Source organism: Engystomops pustulosus, chromosome 2 (assembly GCF_040894005.1).
Source record: "Engystomops pustulosus chromosome 2, aEngPut4.maternal, whole genome shotgun sequence".
Lineage (NCBI taxonomy): Eukaryota > Metazoa > Chordata > Amphibia > Anura > Leptodactylidae > Engystomops > Engystomops pustulosus.
In genome coordinates, this window is record NC_092412.1 from 236,713,969 (window position 1) to 236,735,538 (window position 21,570).

At 38.9% G+C, this 21,570-nt stretch overlaps 1 protein-coding gene and 1 long non-coding RNA gene across 4 annotated transcripts in view; one reads left to right on the forward strand and one right to left on the reverse strand.

The window, feature by feature from the left end:
• ROBO1 (roundabout guidance receptor 1) overlaps nucleotides 1-21,570 on the forward strand; it is a 754,561-nt gene that overhangs the window by 568,012 nt on the left and 164,979 nt on the right. The window lies entirely within an intron of this gene.
• LOC140116774 (uncharacterized) lies at nucleotides 15,554-20,653 on the reverse strand. Its single transcript, XR_011852953.1, has 3 exons — nucleotides 20,578-20,653; nucleotides 19,888-20,000; nucleotides 15,554-15,618 (listed from the first exon to the last, which is right to left on the reverse strand). It is a non-coding gene; the product is annotated as an uncharacterized lncRNA (long non-coding RNA).

Here is a 21,570-nt window from a genome sequence, read left to right on the forward strand (position 1 = left end):
TTCATTGACATCAAAGTTGTTCTCCAAAAGTCGACTCACACAAACCGTCTTTTGAATGACTTTTAATAGTAATGTATTGTTTAAAGGTTTAGAAAAATAACTTCCACTATCTTGATCCAACTACAAGAGTAATAAAATACAGTGTGTAGTAAAAGGAAGACTCCAACGTTGCAATCTTATGAATGGAGACTTTGTATTACGTACGTCAAGAGATAAAACTATTAATTGTTTGACATTGGAAGGGTCAAACTAAGAGGTGTCATGAAGGGCATAGTAGATGAGGACTGTAGTGTGAATATGACTTATATTATAGGTTTAAAGGAAGCCTACCATCCCGGATTTGCCTAAGAAGGAAGATCCAATAGTAGATTCCCGTATTCTGCCCAATAATCTCTTTCGATCCCTCCTACCATCCTATCTTCAACGCACAGCTATTCGTCTGAGAAGTGCAGTAGCTCCGGCTTCGGAGATGCACAGAAATCCGGCTTTGTAGACGAGTGCGTTCAGCTATAGCAAGCTATGAGCCAAAGACAGGATGGTAGGAGGGATCTAAAGAGGCTACAGAGGCATGGAGTAGCCATTGATGACAATGTTGATGACTCCAAGCCACAGTAGCCTCTACAGAAAATTTGCGTATATAAAAGATAACATTTTTACAAGATTCTGCTGGAGTAAAAGTTTAAGCAAAAAAGGTGCAGAGTAAAGGAACCTACCATTGGATCTACCTTATTAGGGAGATTCCTGGTGGTAGGTTTCCTTTAAAGGTGTTTTTTCCATGTAATAGATATTATTGACCTTTTCATAGAATAGAAGTAGAATTGATATCGGATTAGTGGGGATCTAACACGGAAGTGAATGGGAGTTCACCCACAGTACCTCAAAATAGCCACTATTTGCATGCTAAATCATGTTCTTAATTGTCCTGTCCATTGTTTAGTACCCCCACTCATTAATATATAATACCTGGAAAACTGGTGACAGGTCCTCTTTAAGGTTTAGTAAAGTTATGTGTTTGAATTTTGTTTATTTTTTGGATTTCCTTCCTATCGAAAGACACTGCGGGTTATTTACAGAAGTGAACAATCTCCATGGCAACCTGTATTTGCTTTTATTTTAGAACCTGTATTTAGCAAAGAATATTTTTAAGTTACCGAAAATAAACAATCGAAAAACTTTTCTTAAGTGGTAAGAGTGAAACATTGAGATTGAGGGTCTGCAACGTAGCACCGGGTGTTGAACATGTTATTACGGTGACGCCAGATATTACAGGGTGCAGTCATTTTTCACTGTCATGTTATGCTTTCCTCACATCATACTTGTACACACTGTAATGATAACAGTAATCTGAGATTGGCTCGGTAATAGGGGTCAGTCCACTCTGATTAATAGCTCTATACATTTTGCTGACAACCTCATTGAGGTCACCAAAAACTCTACGGCTCAATGACAATTCTACTCGTGAATTCTCTATGGTTGTGAGATAACTTCTCAAATTCTTTAATAACCCAAAAACTGGACTTATAATGATAAATTCACTCTCTCTAACTTGTCAGTTTTTGTAAAATTTTTAATTTTTGATGAAATTGATTCATTTTACTTAGATCTCAATGTTGTGCTATTCATGTATCATTGTATGAATTATTGGCAATTTCTACTTACCGTATATTTCGGACTATAAGGCGCACCTGATTATAAGGTGCACCATCAATAAATGCCTGTTAAAACGTCTAGTTTCCTATATAAGGAGCACCGGATTATAAGGCGCACCTGATTATAAGGATGAATGACCAGCAGGTGGCAGACCTGTGCACAGCTCAAGGCAGCTGTTGTCTGTAAGTACGGTTCATATATAAGGCGCACTGGATTATAAGGTGCACCTTTGATTTCTGAGAGAATCAAAGGATTTTGTGTGCACCTTATAGTCCGAAAAATACGGTACTCTGACACCGCCCTATCACAGCCCAAAATAAAGTAATTGTGATGTTCTTGCACTTCCACACCTCTGGAGGCGCTATTTCCAACTAATATTCCTTCTGTTGAAGAATGCTAGTGGTTTTGTTATTTCCTAAGTTTCAATATAAGCAGCCTGATTGTATTTGCAGCCTTTGTTGCACTATACCATCACTTTTTTCTTCTCTGTGTTTAGAATTCACATAAATAATGCAGTTTTATTCTGAGAAAACCATGTATTATTGCAAAAACGTCCACACTTCCACATTGACCAAGTCACAAGGCTATAATTCAAGCCCTGGCTATTAAGCAAAATAAGTGAATTATTAAATAGTATATATATATATATTTTTTTTTTATATGCTATATTATATAATTTGAGGGTAGTGATTAATTCTTTGTGGTTTGGAGTCTTTTGCTGAGGATTTGGTGTATTTTATAGTGTGGGCTTCACATGGTCATTCCCATTTTGTAATATTGAATAAAAGGGAATGACCACAAAAGCTGGGAATGAGCGGAAGGCGTACAATTTACATAGGTTCATGGGTTTAACTGCATCGTGTTAATGCACAATAGTGAACCCTTGAACTCTGGTCTACTGGATTATATGGTTCACTGTGTAAACACAAAGAACAATGTGCTGGGACTCTCCGCATTTTGTTCCACTTGTGGTTGTATCGAATATATGGGAACCTTGATATCTATGAAAAAAGAATCCTTAAAAAAAAACCTCTACTAATGCATTTGCTTGTTAATACAGGCAGTCCCTGGGTTACATACAAGATAAGTTCTGTGAGTTTCTTCTAAAGTTGAATTTGTATGTAAGTTGGAACTGTATAGTTTATTATTGTAAGACCAGATAGAATTTTTTTCATTTCTCCACTGTATGGGCGACTTGCTGTTCTTGCTACTTTTATTTAGCTTTTTTACACTTTCCTCTTATTTTAATGCTTGTTAAATTCAAACTGCCCCAATACAGTGGTTCCATGTCTTGGAAGCACAGAAGCATAGAATAGAGCAACTGGATTTGAATCCACCCCTGTGGTACTACCCTTAGTACGTTTTATGCATCCCATGTATTATGACAGGTATAGTTTGGAATGGTTCCCATTTTCCATCCCTTTCCTCAATGTTTGCTATCTAAATACAGTACAACAGCTTCTTGTGTTGGTGAGAATGGTAATGTATCAGCATGACTTGGCCCCACCCTTGTTGTTCTGCCCTTATTAAACAGGAAAAACTTTACCCCATCAATCCCATGCTTATGTAAAGGTAGAAGAAAAAGTGGGAAACCTTAAAAAAAAATTCTAAATCCCACCACTTGCTGCTTGTGGTCTTTGTTAGTACACCCAAACATCGAAGAACGTGTTGACACGGTTTTCCAAACCTTGATTCTATAGCCATACGCCTTTCACTTGTTTCCTAACATTGTTGTAATTGTGAGAGGAGAGAGCCCTGTAAGTGTTCTCAAACTCCATAGAACCAATATTGACTCCACTCACTTCATAAAGTTCAGAAAAGTATACCTGTCTTACTGCCAGCAAACTGCATCGAGTCACAAGAGTCATCATCATTATCTCCTCACTACTCTCACAAACTCTTTTTCCTGTGCCCTCCTCCTGAGCAGGAAGCATAGTTGTACGAGCAGTGAGCATATAATCATGATGACGCCATGACTGGATAGAGTTTGTTGGCAGGGAGTCATGTATAGCTTATTTAACTTTTATAAGTGAATGAAACTAGTAATTTTAATTTAAAATAAAACAGATTAGGAAGCAGTATTATAAAAGGCTTGTCATGAACATGTGAAATTCTGATGATAGGCTCCCTTTAAACTCCAGCAAACTGCATTGATTCACATTGAGTCATCATCATTATCTGGACACTAACTCTATTTCCTACGCTCTCTCTTCCCTTTCAGTTAATGTTTGCACGAGGAAGCAGGATATATAGTAGCACGAGTAGTGAGCATATAATGATGATGACTCTATGAAATAGGCTATGGGAACTTGTCAGGAACATGTGAAATCCTGATAAGCTCTCTTTAAACTGTATGTTTGTGTTTTTAACAATTTTTGTAGGTTATTAGTGTGTGGGGACATCCTCCTCTTTGGGGCCATTATGGGTCAATCCGCCCCCGAGCATACAAACATTAGATACCATTGATGGTCGGATACATAAGCACTAGTATTTTTGATGGCGTCTTAGAAGCACATGGGCTCAATGAGCACATGCTGTAGCATATCTCTACTTTTCGATGTGTGAAGTCTTCTGCTCTTGGCTTATGGTAATGCGCTAATAGCTGCTCCTTTCATAGGCTTTAGTGGGTGATATTTTTCTTTTCGTGGGAGAGAGAACATGCCATCATCTTGAGGGAGGTTGGTTGATCGAGATCATTATCTGCACTCCTTCACATCTGTAGGGCTTTGTCAATGGCTTTTTGTACCTGGGTGTGGTCCTCAGAACAGAGACAAGTCTTTTGTGACTTCTACAAAGGAGCGTGCTTTATATTTTTACCTAAGCACTAATAATCCGTTCTCAGGGAAGCATTTACCTCTGTCTCATACTGAGAGTTTGCTGCTCTTTATGGGATCAGAAGAATGCCCCTAAATGCTTTTTAATGCATTTTCTCTTGTAAATTGTTGGCATTAATGCTTACTTTCAGAAGATCACCGGAGGATTGAAGAGACAGGTTGTGCTTTTTTAACAGAGAAATTTAAGAGAATGCAGAAACAAAATGCAACCACAGACAGAAAGAAGTGAAATCTACTTTTTAACTACAAAATATGTAAACGGATGGAGTATAAAGATAAATATATGGAGTAGATGATAGGATATGAACTATAAAAGATAGGTATTTTCATAGATAAGACCTAAAAACAGTAGATATGAAGATAGATTGATAGATTCTGAGCTTAGTCTAGACATTTATTGGATGGATGGATGGATGTGAATTCTCAAAGGCAGTTGATTGATACATACATACATACATAGATAAGATGGGTATACAGTAGATAGATAGATAGATAGATAGTATCAGATAGATAGACAGATAGATAGATGATTGATAGATAGATGATTCATAGATTTATAGATAGATACATGATCGATTGATTTGATTGATTGATTGATTGATTGATAGATAGATAGATACATGATAGATAGATAGATAGATAGATAGATAGATAGATAGATAGATATTCCTGCTACAGGTGGAATAAAGACCACTTTTCCACTATATTGAAGTGCTGCCGTTTTCCTTTGGATGTGATTCACTTGAGAGTCCAGGATAGCACCCATTGCTTTGTAAACATAACGACTGTACTTTTTTTTGGATGGATGGATAGATAGATAGATAGATAGATAGATAGATAGATAGTCTAAACCTGTGATGGATGGATGGGTGTGAATGATGAAAAATTATAGATACAGAGATAAAACATAGATATTGTAGGTAGAAATAATAGATAGATAGATAGATAGATAAAAACTAGAAAATAAGCAGCACTCCAGGCATCAGATGCGGTGTAAAAAAGTGGTTCTTCTTTATTCCATGTAAAGTGGTAGCAACGTTTCAGCTCCAAGGAGCCTTTTTCAAGCTTTTTCAAGGACCTCTGACCCAGTCCTAATAGCTTGCACTCAACACCACTATCTTGCAGTGTGCTGCCTGGACTTTCTATTTGTAGATAGATAGATAGATAGATGATAGATATGAGATAGATAGATAGATAGATAGATAGGAGATGGATAGATAGATAGGAGATGGATAGATAGATAGATAGATAGATAGATAGATAGATAGATAGATAGATAGGAGATAGATAGATAGGGGGTCATTTATCTTATTTCCCCCTTCCCCGAGCTCCTTTTGCACCCTTTGTGAGTCTATTTTTTGCACCTGATTTGTCTGTGCTCTTTGTCAAATAAAGTTTTTTTTTGAGCCTTATTAGGCGCAAATGTTCATAAAGGTGCAACTTTGTTGCGCAAATCATACCATTGCCTTTCCTAGGCCTGATCAGGACTGGGGTGTTATTATGCCATTATTTGCGCCAAACATTTAGAAGCAGGAGAAAGATAAATTTAGGGCAAACCAGGAAACTGCTACACGGAGAACACTGGGCAACTGCTGGAAAAAGGTCAAAAAGTTCAATAAGTCAAAATCAAAAAAGGCCCATAAAGAGATAGAAGTGACATATATCATTAATAGCAATATAAAACTATCTGTGTATTGTTGTAGAATACTACTCTGTATGAATAAATAGAATACTATCACACAAAATACTAATGATAGATACAAATATTGGGGTAGTAGGACCTGGTAGTCCATTGTAAGAGGGAGGAGGGATATTCTCCCCATGTAGAGATGTTGTGATGTTCTCCCTATAGTGTTACGTCCTCCGTGGAGAGTTCTATCCACACCAAACATCTGAACGAGGCATAGAACAAGCCGGACATGTTGTGCTTTCCAGAAGGTAGCATTGCTATATGTGCAGCTGTCACCAGCACAGATCCCTTCTATCTGCACAGACCACTGTCGGCCATGCCTATAAGATGTCTATGCATCCACCGAGGTCACAGTGTATATGGACGGGAAGGAGCAGTTGTCACAGGGATTAATGATGTCTATGACAGCAGCGATTGTCATTGGCTCAGCAGACGTTTACCTACAAGGAACATAATATTCTATATCCGTCTGTCTGTATTGACTGTGGCATTCCAGCTATTATAGATGCATCAGTGTATGTTCACACACACCCACAGACAATACAATGCACAGCATTTCTCTATCAATCCCATATTGTTTCTTGTGATACTTGTGGTTTTGTTGGACTATTACCGGTTAGTCTGGTGGTGGTTAGACCTGTTTGCTAACAGTTAAAAGCGAGATGTGTAATCCTGTTACTGTACTAATAAAGGTCCATAATAATTATACAAGTCAAAATAATCAATTGGGATGCAAAATAATTTGTTAAGGCCATAATGGTGCAGCCCTGTAGTTTTCTATCCATATTTGTATAGTGCCTACCATTCTACTGGTAACGTTGGCCTATGGCCACCAAAACCAACCTGGAAGTAGTTTGGCCATGAAGGGAAAATAAGATGTAGACCTCCAGCCATAAAATCTTCATACACATGTATCAGCACTTGACATACATATGTATAAGTAACCTTCCAGGACCTTTACAGGTCCTCCAAAGGCAAACCACAGAACTGGAAGCTGACAGAAAGGTGCTCCACCTTTCCCCAGAAGGTTGGTTCTGCTACTGTATATGGGCAGTAAATGTCAACCTATTCAAGAAATTAAAATTGTACAAGGCCAACAATTTTCAGAGAGCCAAGAGCCCATGGCAATCTTAATCCCACCTTGCATGCTACTATGTGCTATTTATGACAATAGCATTGTCTTTTGTGTTAAAGGGCCTTTGGGCCCACGTGATATACCATAATTACACATGATTCAAATAGCCAGCGTTGGGCTATCCATGTAGAAGACAGGAGGATTTTCAGGTGGGTCTAGGCTCTAACCCTAGTACTGGGGCTCTGAGTAAATGGCAAAGACATTCCAATTTGATAGTTACTTGGGTCTACAGCCAATTAGCGTATAAGATGTGATGTTGCTAACACACTAGAGAACGTCCAGTGAATGTCACCGCTCAACCTCTGATTGGTTGTAGTGGTACCATATCATCCTAGACATCACAATGACCCAGAGATCCACCACAGCTGCAGTCCTTGATCATCTGCAGAGACTTTTTGGTACAAACCTTCTATAAGGAACCAATTGGTGGCCTGGCTCCATATTAATCTGTAAAACAAACAAAGCTGTATGATGACTTTACGACTTTGTCGATTGCCTTGGCTTCACATTGGATGTCAACTTAACCAAATGTGCCGCAAAGTAATTTCCCTACATTGTGGCAATAGCAGATCCAGTCATTAATTACATTATTCTCTGCCAAGAACTGAATGTGTTAATTGTTTCATTATCAAACCGATAGATCTACGGCAGATGGAATTCTATCAAAAAATATTCCCCCCCCACAAATGCCAAAACTGATCCGTCCGGTACATTTAATCATAGGGAGACGGAGTAATTAAACAGAAGCTCATTTTGTAACCTAATTGAACAAATTTGGAATATTATGATTTGTTTAATAACTAAATCGGTTTTGGATTGTCCGTCAAGCATCTGCTGCATTCTGCTGCTCTCTGTTTTCATCAACCAAGGAGGAATTTGCTTTGTTCTTTTTGTTTGTTTTTATTCTCAATTGATTTATCAGCTTATTGTAAAGGATCATTTCCTCTATTGAGGCAGGAAAAAACAAACAATGTAACATAATGATGTATACACAAGGCATATTCAATAGGGCCAATTCACCTATTAGATGGGGTTATAACCCTATGGAGACCCTCGGTCGGGTCCTTCCTAGAGGGGCAGGCACTTCACTAAGTAGAACTTTTTTCTAATAAATTGGGGACATTTTAGATTTTGTCACCGTTGCGCTGCGGATCAATAGAAGCTGCATCCTAATTAATGTCAATCTTTGTACTTTGTGAGCTCATTTGTCAAATTCCCCCCACACTATTTGAATCAATGCCTATGCTGCTGTGATCACAGGTCTAGAAGATTTCCTTTAAGACGCTGAACATATTGCTATTCCCTGATTGGGTAAGAAATTCTAATTTATTTTATATCTCTATCTGCTCCTGCCATTGGCATCAGTAGTTAGGAGGTAAAGGCATCCAAGTCTCTTCTCTTTCTTCTGATGCAATCAATAGAGTTTGCAGCCTCCATGTATGTGTAGCTACTAGAGATGAGTCACCCGACTTTCACTTTCTAGGTTCGGCCGTGTGACCTGGACACATTGGCAATACCTTGGTTCGCCCAGCGGTATGGCTATATATCCAGGTGGCCGAACCCCAAATGGAACATGAATATCGGGTCCAATTATCTCAAGTAACTGCCCAACAGCTTAGGGCTATAAGGTTATATGGTACATAAACTAAGACTTCTTGATTGAATCAGTGAATGTATGTTTGTAAACTTACTTGCTTCTCTGATGCACAATCTATCGGTTTCTATAGAATCCAAAGTTTGTCCATAATCTTAAAATCCGTATACAGGAATTTGATTCTCTATAAATATAAAGTATTGAAGGTACATAGTTGTATGTGATACTATATGACACACTCAGCCCTATTAAATCTGAAATATGACACAGGGGCAATAACGAGCTAAATTTGACTCATTTTTGTATTACTTTATTGCTTCATCGTAGTTCAGTTCTGGATACAGCGTATCCTACAGTAACCATTGTAAGACACGGACAGTGTGCCATGTATTATGTATTAAAAAGCAGGACAGGTGGCAATCCGTCTTCTCCGAGCAGAGACAGCTGGTATTTTTGTTTGGCTTCATCAGTGTTGCTCGGTCTCGGCTCTCCTCCCAGCTGATGCTTTGCTTGTTAGCATATTCAAAGGTATAAATTATTCTGGCTACCAATTTCCTGATAGTTTGGGCAGGGACCAATATTTCAGAGTATTGAATATGCATGCTTTCATTAGGCGGGAGGAAAGCTTTATGCTTTTGTTTGCTCTATAATTTACAAGAAGGGTTAAGCACCTCCAACGCTTATTAAAAACCTTTCTGGGTGAAATATTACAGAAAATATTACAATGGAAAACAGAATGGATTCATTTACTGACATAAATCATATATTAGGAATAGACCCAATAAAGGGAACATTTTCATTCAAGTGAATGGGAGATGAGCTGTAGTAACCCTGCATGGCCACTACACAGTTGATGGAGCTTCCAATGCAAGGTCTTATGCTACCTGTTGATCCAATAGTCCCCTGGTGTAGAGAAGGATAACTATAGATCACTAATATCTTAGTCCTGGCAACCCACCTGCTATTATATGCCACCCTTTTAGGATGTTAGACCACAACCAATTCCCGAAAAGAAGAGTCTGCCGCACCAGTGCTACATCCCCTTAAGTCACCCCCTGTGGAAGGTAATCGTAGCATCTCTATTGAAAGAGGACCATGTGTAAAATACTGAATGACCTACCTCATATGATTTCCCTTGTATCCTTCATCAATTTGGTGTTTATTTTAAAATTTGTGTTGATTGGACCCAAACCACAACGTTTTTTAGAAGTTCAGGACGGGGTTCGACTCAAAGGTCGCTCCCCCACCCCCACTATTAACTCTGACATTTGTGTGTGTTAACTCTTTATATTCCTCTAGCAAAGTCTCCAGTTGCATTTAAAATGCAATTAAATTGAAATGCCCGCTCACACCAACACTAACCTGCCGACAGCACATCGGGAACAACGATGCCATCGGGAACAACGACCATCTCCAAAATCCCATGAAGCTGCAGTGATTTAATAGCCCAAGGCGACTTTGCCAGCAGGATTTAAACAGTAAACACCCGCTATAGGCACCAGCACAGATTAAGGGTGTTACTGACTAGGGTCCGGGTTCAGGTACAGAACACATTTTTAAAATTCTAATTTTAACAGGTCCGGTTATCTCTTTATCTGTTCGCCCTTTAATAAGATATGACCCAAGAATGAATATGCAAATTAGCTCATACTAGCCAAGGGGGCTGTGACCTTTCGTTTTCTCTGGGGATGTGTCTGTTATTTCCCCTTTGGCTAGTATGATGTAATTCACAGTAAACTTCCACGACCCCTATCATTTGAACTCATGGATACATTTTAAAAAAACACGAAATTGAACAGGGTGTTTCATTCAACATTTGGTTTTTGGTGACAGTCCCCCTTTAAGTGAATGGAGCCAGTCTCAGTACTTTGTATAGATGGGCAGCAGGGAGTGCTACAGTGTAGAGAATGAAGGCTTCATAACGTCGTCAGGATGACACTGTATATAAGAAGATCCGGCACTTGTAGAATTGCACCTGATCAATAGCATCGTATATTGTCCATTACTGGTATATATAGGAGCAGTGATCGGAATGTAGACACACTATATATAGATAGTGTAGCTCGTGTGTATTATCTTTCTACAGTAGGGACATCTGACTACATCACCCGTGACCTGATACAATCTCATGTGCATTTAACATTCTTAGTGAAGATGTGATGGTCTGACGCGTATAGATAATGAGTCATATGCTGTGCCATGGCTATTCTACTTAATATGTACATACGCAGCTAGTTTTCCTGTGATATACATTAAAGGGGCTATCTAGTTAAAAAAAAAAAAATCTATACTTATTTTATGTACCTTATTTCTTGGTTAACTCATGTCTCCTGCTCGGGATGACCTGTCCTGTTTAACACATACAACTTGAATGAGCTCTTTTCTAATGCATACTTTCCCCTCTAGAGGTGCTGCAAGGATGTTTAGTACTGTTAGATATCCCGGACCCAAGCTGGGGAGAGGGGGAAATGTGATCTTTCTTTTATCAGGAGACCCTCTCAACCAGGGTGGGTGTCAGCCTTGGGCATAACCGGGCAAGTGCCAGGACCCAGGGCTCCTGGAGGACCCACAGATGGCTGTACAAAATGGGGGTAAGGGGGGATATAAAATAACCATGAGGGGGCTGTTTGGTATGAAAAACTAGCAAATATTTTAGGGAACATGAGACTGTTTTAGTTTCTGAATTTTTATTGCCATTGCATAAGTTCATTGCAAAAGGGCCACTGAGGCTCTGTCACCCAGGGGCCTACTGAGGCTCTGTCACCCAGGGGCCTACTGAGGCTCTGTCACCCAGGGGCCTACTGAGGCTCTGTCACCCAGGGGCCTACTGAGGCTCTGTCATCCAGGGGCCTACTGAGGCTCTGTCACCCAGGGGCCTACTGAGGCTCTGTCACCCAGGGGCCTACTGAGGCTCTGTCACCCAGGGGCCTACTGAGGCTCTGTCACCCAGGGGCCACTAAGGTTCTGTTACCCAGGGGCCTACTGAGGCTCTGTCACCCAGGGGCCTACTGAGGTTCTGTCGCCCAGGGGCCTACTGAGGCTCTGTCACCCAGGGGCCTACTGAGGCTCTGTCACCCAGGGGCCTACTGAGGCTCTGTCACCCAGGGACCTACTGCTCTCAACACAGGAATTTTCCAGTGCAATTAACCACTTTTGGGTTCATGCACAAAGTCTCATAATGTTGTGTACACATGTTGTGTAGATCTATAATATGGCATTTGTGGAATTATGAATCCACACTTTTGCATATATATTTTTTGAGAAATACATTTTTTTAGTGTTTTCCTCACCTGCCATTCTATAGGGGTGTCTTTCAAGGGCACAATATGGCAGCACAAGTAGATTCTCCAGCTTTTCTAATATAAAACAGATGAGACTTCATGTGTAAATAGTCATCCTCGGTGTCCTATGGGAAAGCATTCCTGATCATTTATGCTTTAGTGTTTGACTGGGAAATACCGTACCTGTTTTCTATTCACCGTAGACTTTCTTTGTTGTCTTTGAAAGTAATTGATCTTTTGACCAGTTATAATTAGTGCCGTTTTAAGTAACTTTATTTCACAGGATTTTTGCTGAGGCAGCAGGAAATTCTGTTCATTTTTCATTTAAATTCTGAATCTGCCCAGTCTGGAGCTCATCTATCTGTTACAATTAATTGATCCAATATGTTGTAACGTAATGTAATCTACTTAGGTGGAGTTTATAGTGGTTTGCCAACAAATATAACAAGTTGTAGATTGGAGGGGTTATAACTGATGGAACTTCTTACGATCATGAGATTGAGAGTTCCATTGGGGGTACCATTGAACCTCTTCTGGAATGAAGTGTGACCACTCCTTTAATTTGCATTTAGGTGCTGGATTTAGCCAAGACCTTTACTTGGAAATCCCTTGCAGTTCCACCGATACAAATGGCATAGTCCTTCTGCTCCATTCAGATGGTTGTAAAAGGGACCCCTGTTCTCATAATCAGTGGGTGCCCAAATGGTCAGACCTCCATTAATCTATAAAGTATCCTCTATTCTGTGAAAAAGAGATAAGTTTGATTTTGTGGGTCTTTTAGGGTTGAGGCATGACACATGTAATGTTTCTTTAATGTTCTGGAACCGTGTTGTCATGATCCACCCCGGCAGTCCTAATGTTCTAGCTGACACACCGTGTATGCTTTTTCCTGGAGTATTCCTTTAAAGCGCTCAATAGTTTCCATTAGTTTACTATAAGTTTATAGTCTGGCCAGTGATTGGTAAAATAACTCTCTTTTTGTAAGTTTTTCATTTTTTCATCAAACTTCATTACTTTCAGTACAGCCGTTTGCAACCATTTCCCGCTTATGAATACTGGTTACGAGTCACTGCTTTTCCTACAAAGCGGAACCCAGGCTGCATACTCAAATTCAACTTTTGTCTTTTTATGTATCCTACAAATCAGGAAATATAAATGAGCCATGAACAGACTGAAAACAAGCCATATAAGAGCCGCATGTAAACTGATTGGAGGGTGAAAACAGAATTGAGGTCATAGATGAAAAACTTCTATTCTGGATAAGGTGGCATTACTTGGATTCATCTTGTAGACTGTCACCTTGTTCGCCTGAAAGATTTGAAAGAAGAAAAATATTTCAAGATTTTTTTAACGGATGACGAGTGATTTCTGTCCTTATACTATTGTATTCCTTTGGTATTATTATTACTATTATTATTCAAATTAAAGTTCTGCAGCCACCATCATTTTTTTCTGACCCAAAAACGCATGGATCCCTGTCTGTTTTTGGATTTTACCCTAGCTCACCCTAACAAGATGCAATGCACTTGACCGCCACTGGGGGAGCTGAATATAGACACATAGGGGCAGATTTACTTACCCGGTCCATTCGCGATCCAGCGGCGCGTTCTCTGCGCTGGATTCGGGTCCGGTCGGGATTTATTAAGGTAGTTCCTCTGCCGTCCACCAGGTGGCGCTGCTGCGCTGAAAAACATCGGAACGGGCTGGAATTCACCGGCTCGGGCTGAGTGAAGGTAATTGCAAGCTCTGCGACAGATTTTTGTTTTAAATGCGGCAGTTTTTCCGAATCCGTCAGGTTTTCGTTCGGCCACGCCTCCCGATTTCCGTCACGTGCATGCCAGTGCCGATGCGCCACAATCCTATCGCGTGCGCCAAAATCCCTGGGCAATTCAGGAGAAATTGGCGCAAATCGGAAATATTCGGGTAACACGTCGGAAAAACGTGAATCGGGCCCTTAGTAAATGACCCCCATAAAGAAAAAACAACTTCCTACTTATCAATGCCGTATCATGTCTTGTTCCCAACCCAGTGATCTCTTACCCAGCATCTTCAGAGATGTCGAGGGAGGAAAAAAGATGATGATGGACACATTGGCATCTGTAAAGAGGTTAACAGAATTCCTCAGCAGCCCAATGGGGGCAATTCATCAAACACTAGTGCTTCGTACACCCGAACTTGATGTCAACCCCGCCCCGCAGGTCGTGCCACATGTACTAGGAGACTCCAGCCTCTTTGTTTATACAGTCCACATCGGATAATTGCGTCCTGCCTGGTGCCAGGCCCTGTCTGGTGTAAAATTATAGCTAATGTGCCCAGGTCCGGCCCATTCCACGCCCCTCTCTGCCCACTAATTAATAATAATCATAATAAATACAGCAATATTACTACTACTACTAATAATAATAATAATTATTAAAAAAATAATAATAATAATAATAATAATAATTACTTTAATCATCTAAATACCTGGAATATTGGCTAATATTAGGTTATGGTATTTCTGCATTTAAGGAATTTTCCAATTTTTTTTATTATAAATAAATGATATTTAACATATATTCTTAGTGGTAGCCTCCTTATGAATGCACTCCTCTCTCTATGTCAGATAAATTAACGCTTAGTAGCTATATATGCACAATACAGTATTGATAAATACAGATTCAAGTTCTCCGTTTTTTTATTGGATACTAAGTAAAAGATTATTTAGCGTAAGGAAAGTCGGTCCACAGTGGAGTTTTAATAAATTGCACTTTCTCTGTCAGAGTGGAATAAAGAGGATCTATTGAATAAGCCATGCTTTATGATTCTCCTATCCATCACCGGGGCTTAATATATTCAATGTTAATTGTTATCTCATAGTCGCCTGTAATCTTGGGCCGCGACTCCTGACAGGATTCATCAGTTATCTGTGTTGCATTGTGTAAAAATTGCAAATTCTCGCCGTGTTCTTTCTTTGGCTCCGGCTATGTTTAGCATCTCATTAGCTCTTCAGGAGTGACTTTCACTCACAACTTGGATATTGGGGAACTAAATAATAGTCACCATTAATTGCATTGGATAATGGGTGTAGATAGTTCTAAGAGGTGGATCCAAAGCAGACTCTAGTTTTCAGATCTTTCTGTTTTTCCTGACATTTTTTGGATGGGGGTGTAAATTGTGCAAACCTTTTTAAAGTATTAATTAGAACTGTTCTTTTATTTTGGGTGTATAGATTCTATGACAATATGGTGCCTTGGTTATAAACTACAGCAAATATCTTCTCTTCCATTTGACCAAACGAATGTGTGTGTAATATGTATCATTAGGGCACCAGGTACAAGAACACAGACATGACAGTAAGCTCTAATACTGAACACCCCAAAAACCTTACCTGCTTGCCCAATGAACCCTTGGCGGTATGGGACTACTAGTTGACAATCCATCCCTAGACCAAACTACAAAACACACAAAGACAAAACAATACAAACAGATAAGAATAGTCAACAAGTTGTGTCAAAACAGAGAGCGCAAACAAAGTACAATATCACAAATACAAAAGAGAAGCCTGAACAGGAGCTGATCCAGGATACCAGGAACACAATCAAGTCTCTAACAAGGAGTGGATCTAGTAAAGAATGATTATAACTACTAGTGAAGGGAGGGTAGGTAGGACAAAAAGCCCCGGCCTCTATAGTGATTGGGCCAAAGTTCAGAGATCCCGGCAAAATATAACCCATGTTTACACTACAGCAGTACAAGAGAAACAATCAGCATCTCCTCAGTCACATACCATGGACCAAGGATGACGCTAACACAGATGTTACAATATGATTGCACGACTACACAGGGCCTATTTGTAGTCTGTTGTCATGGATACACCTACAGAAGAGCTATATAGAGACCATCCATACAGTTTTCTTGAAATATGTCAAACATACATTTTAAGTTGTTTTCTAGTTTTCTAGTAATATACTCATATACTATATATATCATATTTTTGAATGATTCTCCCCAATAAAGTCAATGGGAGTTGAATAGAATAAGCAAAATGCAGCCAGTCAATAACTGTGTTAACTTTTGATAAAAAGTGCACCCATTCTTTTAATCCTGAATGACTCTAAGAATTTATAATTTCCAGACTTGATGTTCTTGGGAAAGGCAACCAATATCGGCAGCATTGCCACAGCCCCATAAATCTAGACAGCTCTCACCAAGTCATCATTGATGGGGTTCAAACCATAACTAATACAAGACCACAGATGGGCATGGATGTATTGATATTTGTGATTTTTTTAATGCCCATTTTTAAACAATAAAAAAAACCGAGGTATCCACCTTGAAATGCAATGACTTACGAATGTATCACACTAATTTACGGAGAACAATTGATGTTTTTATTCTGGGTCTCGGCTCTGTTTATTGCAGTCCCTGTTGCTGTCCTTTTAAATAGTTTTGCAGTTGGTTGAGATTTAAAACATATGTTTTGAGGTGTTCACACGTATAGAGTTACGTGGCTGCAGAAAAAAAACTTAAAAACCCTGAACATGTAACCTAAAATAATTAAAAATTGCTTCTATTCTCGCTTTTCTTTTCTTAGTCATAGGAAACTGCTGAAAAGACGAATATAATCTCGGATTGGGTATTATTTTATTGGGAGGACAGAGGTTGATTTTTTTTCCCTTTTTATGTACAGTTTGGTTTTGCACAACAGAGTTTTTTTTTTTTAGGGAAATCACATGGGGCTCTGACCTAATGGGAAGCATGCCTAAGAGGCCGAGTCTGTTATAGGACTTATAAATGGAGCTTATAAAACATGTCTGCTTAGCTTTACCTGACACCGTTGAATGGGGTTTTGTACATACAGGAATGTTTGTCTGCAGACGGCCTCGTTTGCCTACATCGGGGGCCAGACTTGTGATTAGCGCTTCACTATACACTTTAATGAGCTTCTGATATTTAGGGCAAGTAGCCTAATAAGAACCCTTTATAATGCAATGGTTTCCATCAAGTCTGTCATAGGAAGGAATCAAAGAGTTTTTAGGCAGACCTATAAAATTCCTGATCGTTTGTAGATACAAATTAGTAGCGACGAATTTCCAGCCAATAGGATACTGAATTAGTAAAGGGGCGTATCTGACTACAGATGTTACATACTATAAAGCGGAATGGTGGTATCTTATTTTATGTCTATGGTTTGTGTACAGCTTATATTTTCTTGAGTTTAGACCCAGAAACGTTTGTTTTTGGACTAAAATACATCATCTAACAAGGGTTATATACTACAAGTACAAAATGAGATCTGTCAGGTCCCTACAACTAACCTACTAGCCTCATAACATAACACCATGGTGGGTGGTTTTGGGGACCATGATTGGAGACTGGACTATTGGTGTTGCATCTAGAGGATGTTCTCCCAAGAGGTTGATGTGGTTCCTTCCATCTAATTTGGAACATTTAGAATACAGTTGCCTTCTTATGCATCAAAGAGACCTTTGGGCCCCATGTGGAACAGAAGTCGGTGTACAATCTGTGCTCACTAGAAGTTATACTCCTGCTTCTAGATAAACATGTTTTATCATTGAGGCATTTAGGTTCTAATAAAATAATAATTATTTAAACATAAATCTAATGAGAATTTATGAGAACTTTAATCCAGGTGCTTAGTAGTTTAGGATTGCAGTGGAGACATCCACATCTTGGGGCCACAAATTGATGACCATCAATGCCCCCTCGGCTCAGGGTGTAGAAGACTCCCTGGGATTGAGCATATGGTTTTTGTTAAAATGTACAAATTAGATACTGTAGTAACACATTATTTCCAGCAGCTGTTTTCCTTTACATTCATAGGCAACATATCTAGTCTTATTTGTATAATCCCTGTCTCTTATCCAGGCTACTTGATTCACAATGTTTAGACAGTAGCACTCTTTAATGTCTGGGTTTCGAGAAGACTTTCCAGAAGAAGACTTCATCTGGAAGAACATAACCATTCAACTCATAATGCAAAACAAAACCAGAGGATTATGGGTATTTTATTTTCGTATTTTATTTTTATTGTGCAGTATTTATTTTCCCACTTTTTTATTTTTTATATCTTTTTATTCATCTTAAAAGCAGCAACATGTACAAACAAATAAAATTCATTAGTTTTTTATTCCAAAACTACATGGAGAGTTAACTCCCTGACTAAATTGTGTGTTTTTCAAATCTTTGCATTGATTATAAAAAATTCGGGGGAGGGGAGTTGATGGGAATAGGGGATCGTGTGGTAGGGGCAAGTATTGAGTGAAAGGGGGAAGGGTGGTGGTTTATAAGCTTAGGTTTTGCCTCCGTTAGTAAAAAAAAATGTTACATCTGGACACTCCCTCTCTGAATAAATACCTGCTGGTTGATAGTTCTGTACTTCAAAGACCAGCCATAGTCATTAGAAGAAGTAGAGATAATACTTGTCTCGTGGTGGTTTCACATTGCTACTTTAGTATTGGATGACCTTTGACTGTAGCCCTAAAACTATATGGTCTTAAAAAGTAAAATGTCTCATTGCCACTTTGAGACCCCCAAGATTGTAACGTGTTTTTAGTACTCATGATGGTTATGCTGATAATAAAAATTGTATTAGCTAATAAAAGAACATAAATATTGATGTGAAGGCAGGAAAAGTGGTCAAATCTAAGGATTTTAGCAACTTTGACTCAATTCTATAACAATCTAAAGGATGTTCAAAATGTCAGGCCTTGTGCAATGTTCCCAGGATGCAGTTTTCGCTGATGTGGTCCAACAAAGGAGGCCAATCATTGAACCAGTGTCAGGGGTGCCAATGCCTCACCGATACAGGTGAGGAGCAAAGACTAGGTTTCTTTAAGTTAATGCTAGAAACCTTCAAAGGTTTTACAGAGTTCTGAGCTTAATAGGGGAGAGCTTTTTTGTGGCATGAAGGGGAACCTACACAATATTAGGATTTTGCCATTAAGGCTGACCGTTATTTGAAGATACATTAGAATTAATTTACTTTTATTCATTGTAAAATTGGCACATTCAACGTCCCCCATCTACAAGACTGAAATAACAGACCATAACAATAATGTACTGTTCTGTCAATCTGTCCAACACTTACTCATTCTGTCACCAACTTCTGCTATTCTTCAAATCCTTCTTCCAGTCCACTACAACACATAATCTACTCCCAACACCGAGTCCAGCTTGGGAGAAAAAGAGTAATATATCACAAGTTCCTAAGAAAAACGTGGCACAACCGAGGCTGACTGTTTTCAGTATTTTACAAAATTGCACATGTGACAGATTATTGAATTATATTTTTTACATTTCTTACCAGATTTTTTTTAGCTGTGACCTCAGTTGTAATGATTGGAAAACCTAACGTGAGGGCTGTGATTTGGGGCGATCCTGATGGATTTCAATGGCTTCTATACTTGAATGTGTTATACTATTTTTACCTTGTAGCTGACTGCGACTTATTTTTAAGGGTTTTTGTACTACCCCTTCTACATCTGATAATTTTAGTGTTAGAAGTCAACCTGCCACATTCAGCAGATCGCCAGGCCAACATCATGAAAAAGAAGGATGTTGGTATGAGACACCTGATTAAAGAATAAAGTCCCAATCTAGTCCCCAGATTTTGGGCACAAATCCATATAGATTATCTTTCTTTTTCTTTTTGCATATCTTAAAACAGATGTACAAAATTTATCCTGATTTGTGTTTACCTCAACATTTGGTTTTCCTAGAATTGCCAACGATGTTTATATTCTCCTTGCACATTTTGCGGCCACATGGGATGTTTCTGATGATTTTTGTTGTTGTTGTTGCTTTTAACGTCCTGCAATAAAAATATCACCTGTAAAACAATACAAAAGTAATGATTTTAGGTCACATCAAGTGACGTCATCTGCAGCTGTTTGAGAAATAGAAGATAAAACTTAATCCTGGCAGCTGGGGAAATTCTCATCTGACACCATCACGAAAATCTCCAAGTCGATGATTTTGCACCTGGCTTTGACATTTGATCTATGAAAGGGTTACAATTAACAACAGAAGGTCCCTGAGTACCTTTAAGGGATTCAAGATAAAGTCATTGGATGCAAATGTATAAAAAGTAGTAAAAACGAGGTTCTGTATTATTTTTATTACCTTTCTTATGGGGAATACATTGATCTCTCCAAAAAATTCAGTAGAATGGGGACACAAAGTAAAGGAATCAAATATGTCTTGATGTATGTCCTAAACGAGAGTAACAGTGAAGATCATCTCCTTATTTAAATGTTTTATGTTTTATTCTCTCTTGTGATCCTTAACAACTATTAATTTAAGGAAAAATTTTGAATGCCTGCAGCCGCCACTAGGGGGAGGGTGCTGAAGACAAATTATTTATTGAGCTCAATGTGAGTTGTAAATACCTGTTCTTTATAAAATCTCCTATCTCCTGTAGGTAGAAAGAGGAATATCATTTGTGGTTGCTGTCCAGTCATGACCTACAAAAGAATGTACATCAGTAGATAAAAAATGATATTTTTTTATATATATAAACTTGGTTTATTCTTAACAGAAGTTTTTTGGGCATAGAGTTTGATCTTTGATCACAGTTTAATTTCAGTACCTACAGGGAGTTTGTAGATCTCTGAAGCACTCCTCCCAAATTATCATTGGATTAAGCTGTTCCTTCCTCCTCTCCTTCCTTTAGCTCAGCCTCCGACAATCAGCCACTGTATACAACTCATTATTCTATCATAGGCTTACCAGAATCTTGGTGTATACTTGTCTGATTTTATCTACAGCAAAGTACCATAAAGTACAGTAAGAACAATGCAAAGCAAGTAAGCCTTAGACCTCATGAACATGACTGCGATTTGGCCACAAAATTGCTTCAAGATCAGGGCCACCATTGACTTCTATTATACCCGGTCACGTTATGGTGAGCACATCAAGTCTCACCACACCGTGACAGAGGAAGATGGCTACACTGTGAAATGTAGAGTAGGTTCAACTCCTGCCCAGGTTTCAGGTGAGCAGAGTACCCCCCCCCCTCCCTTTTGAACCTATCCAAAAACTTCCTGCAAACCTATCATGGTTTGTGGCTGAATTTTGCACACAGTGGGGTATATGAGGCCTTGGGAATAAGAACCCTAAAGGGTTTCTTTAACTATTTCAATGTGAGGAGGAAAACTGCATCCAAAAATAGATCTACTTCCCTTTTGAACATATTTAAATACATTCATTTGGGATACATTTAGAAAGGAAAGTAATTAAAAATACAAAAAGCTACCAAGTTCTATGTTTAGTAAAAGCTTTGGGGCAGTAAGTCAGGCAGTCTCCACCCTCTGAAACATTAGAGCCTACTCACCACTTCCTTTACATAATTACATTCTCCCTAAATTTCCCATAAACTGTAT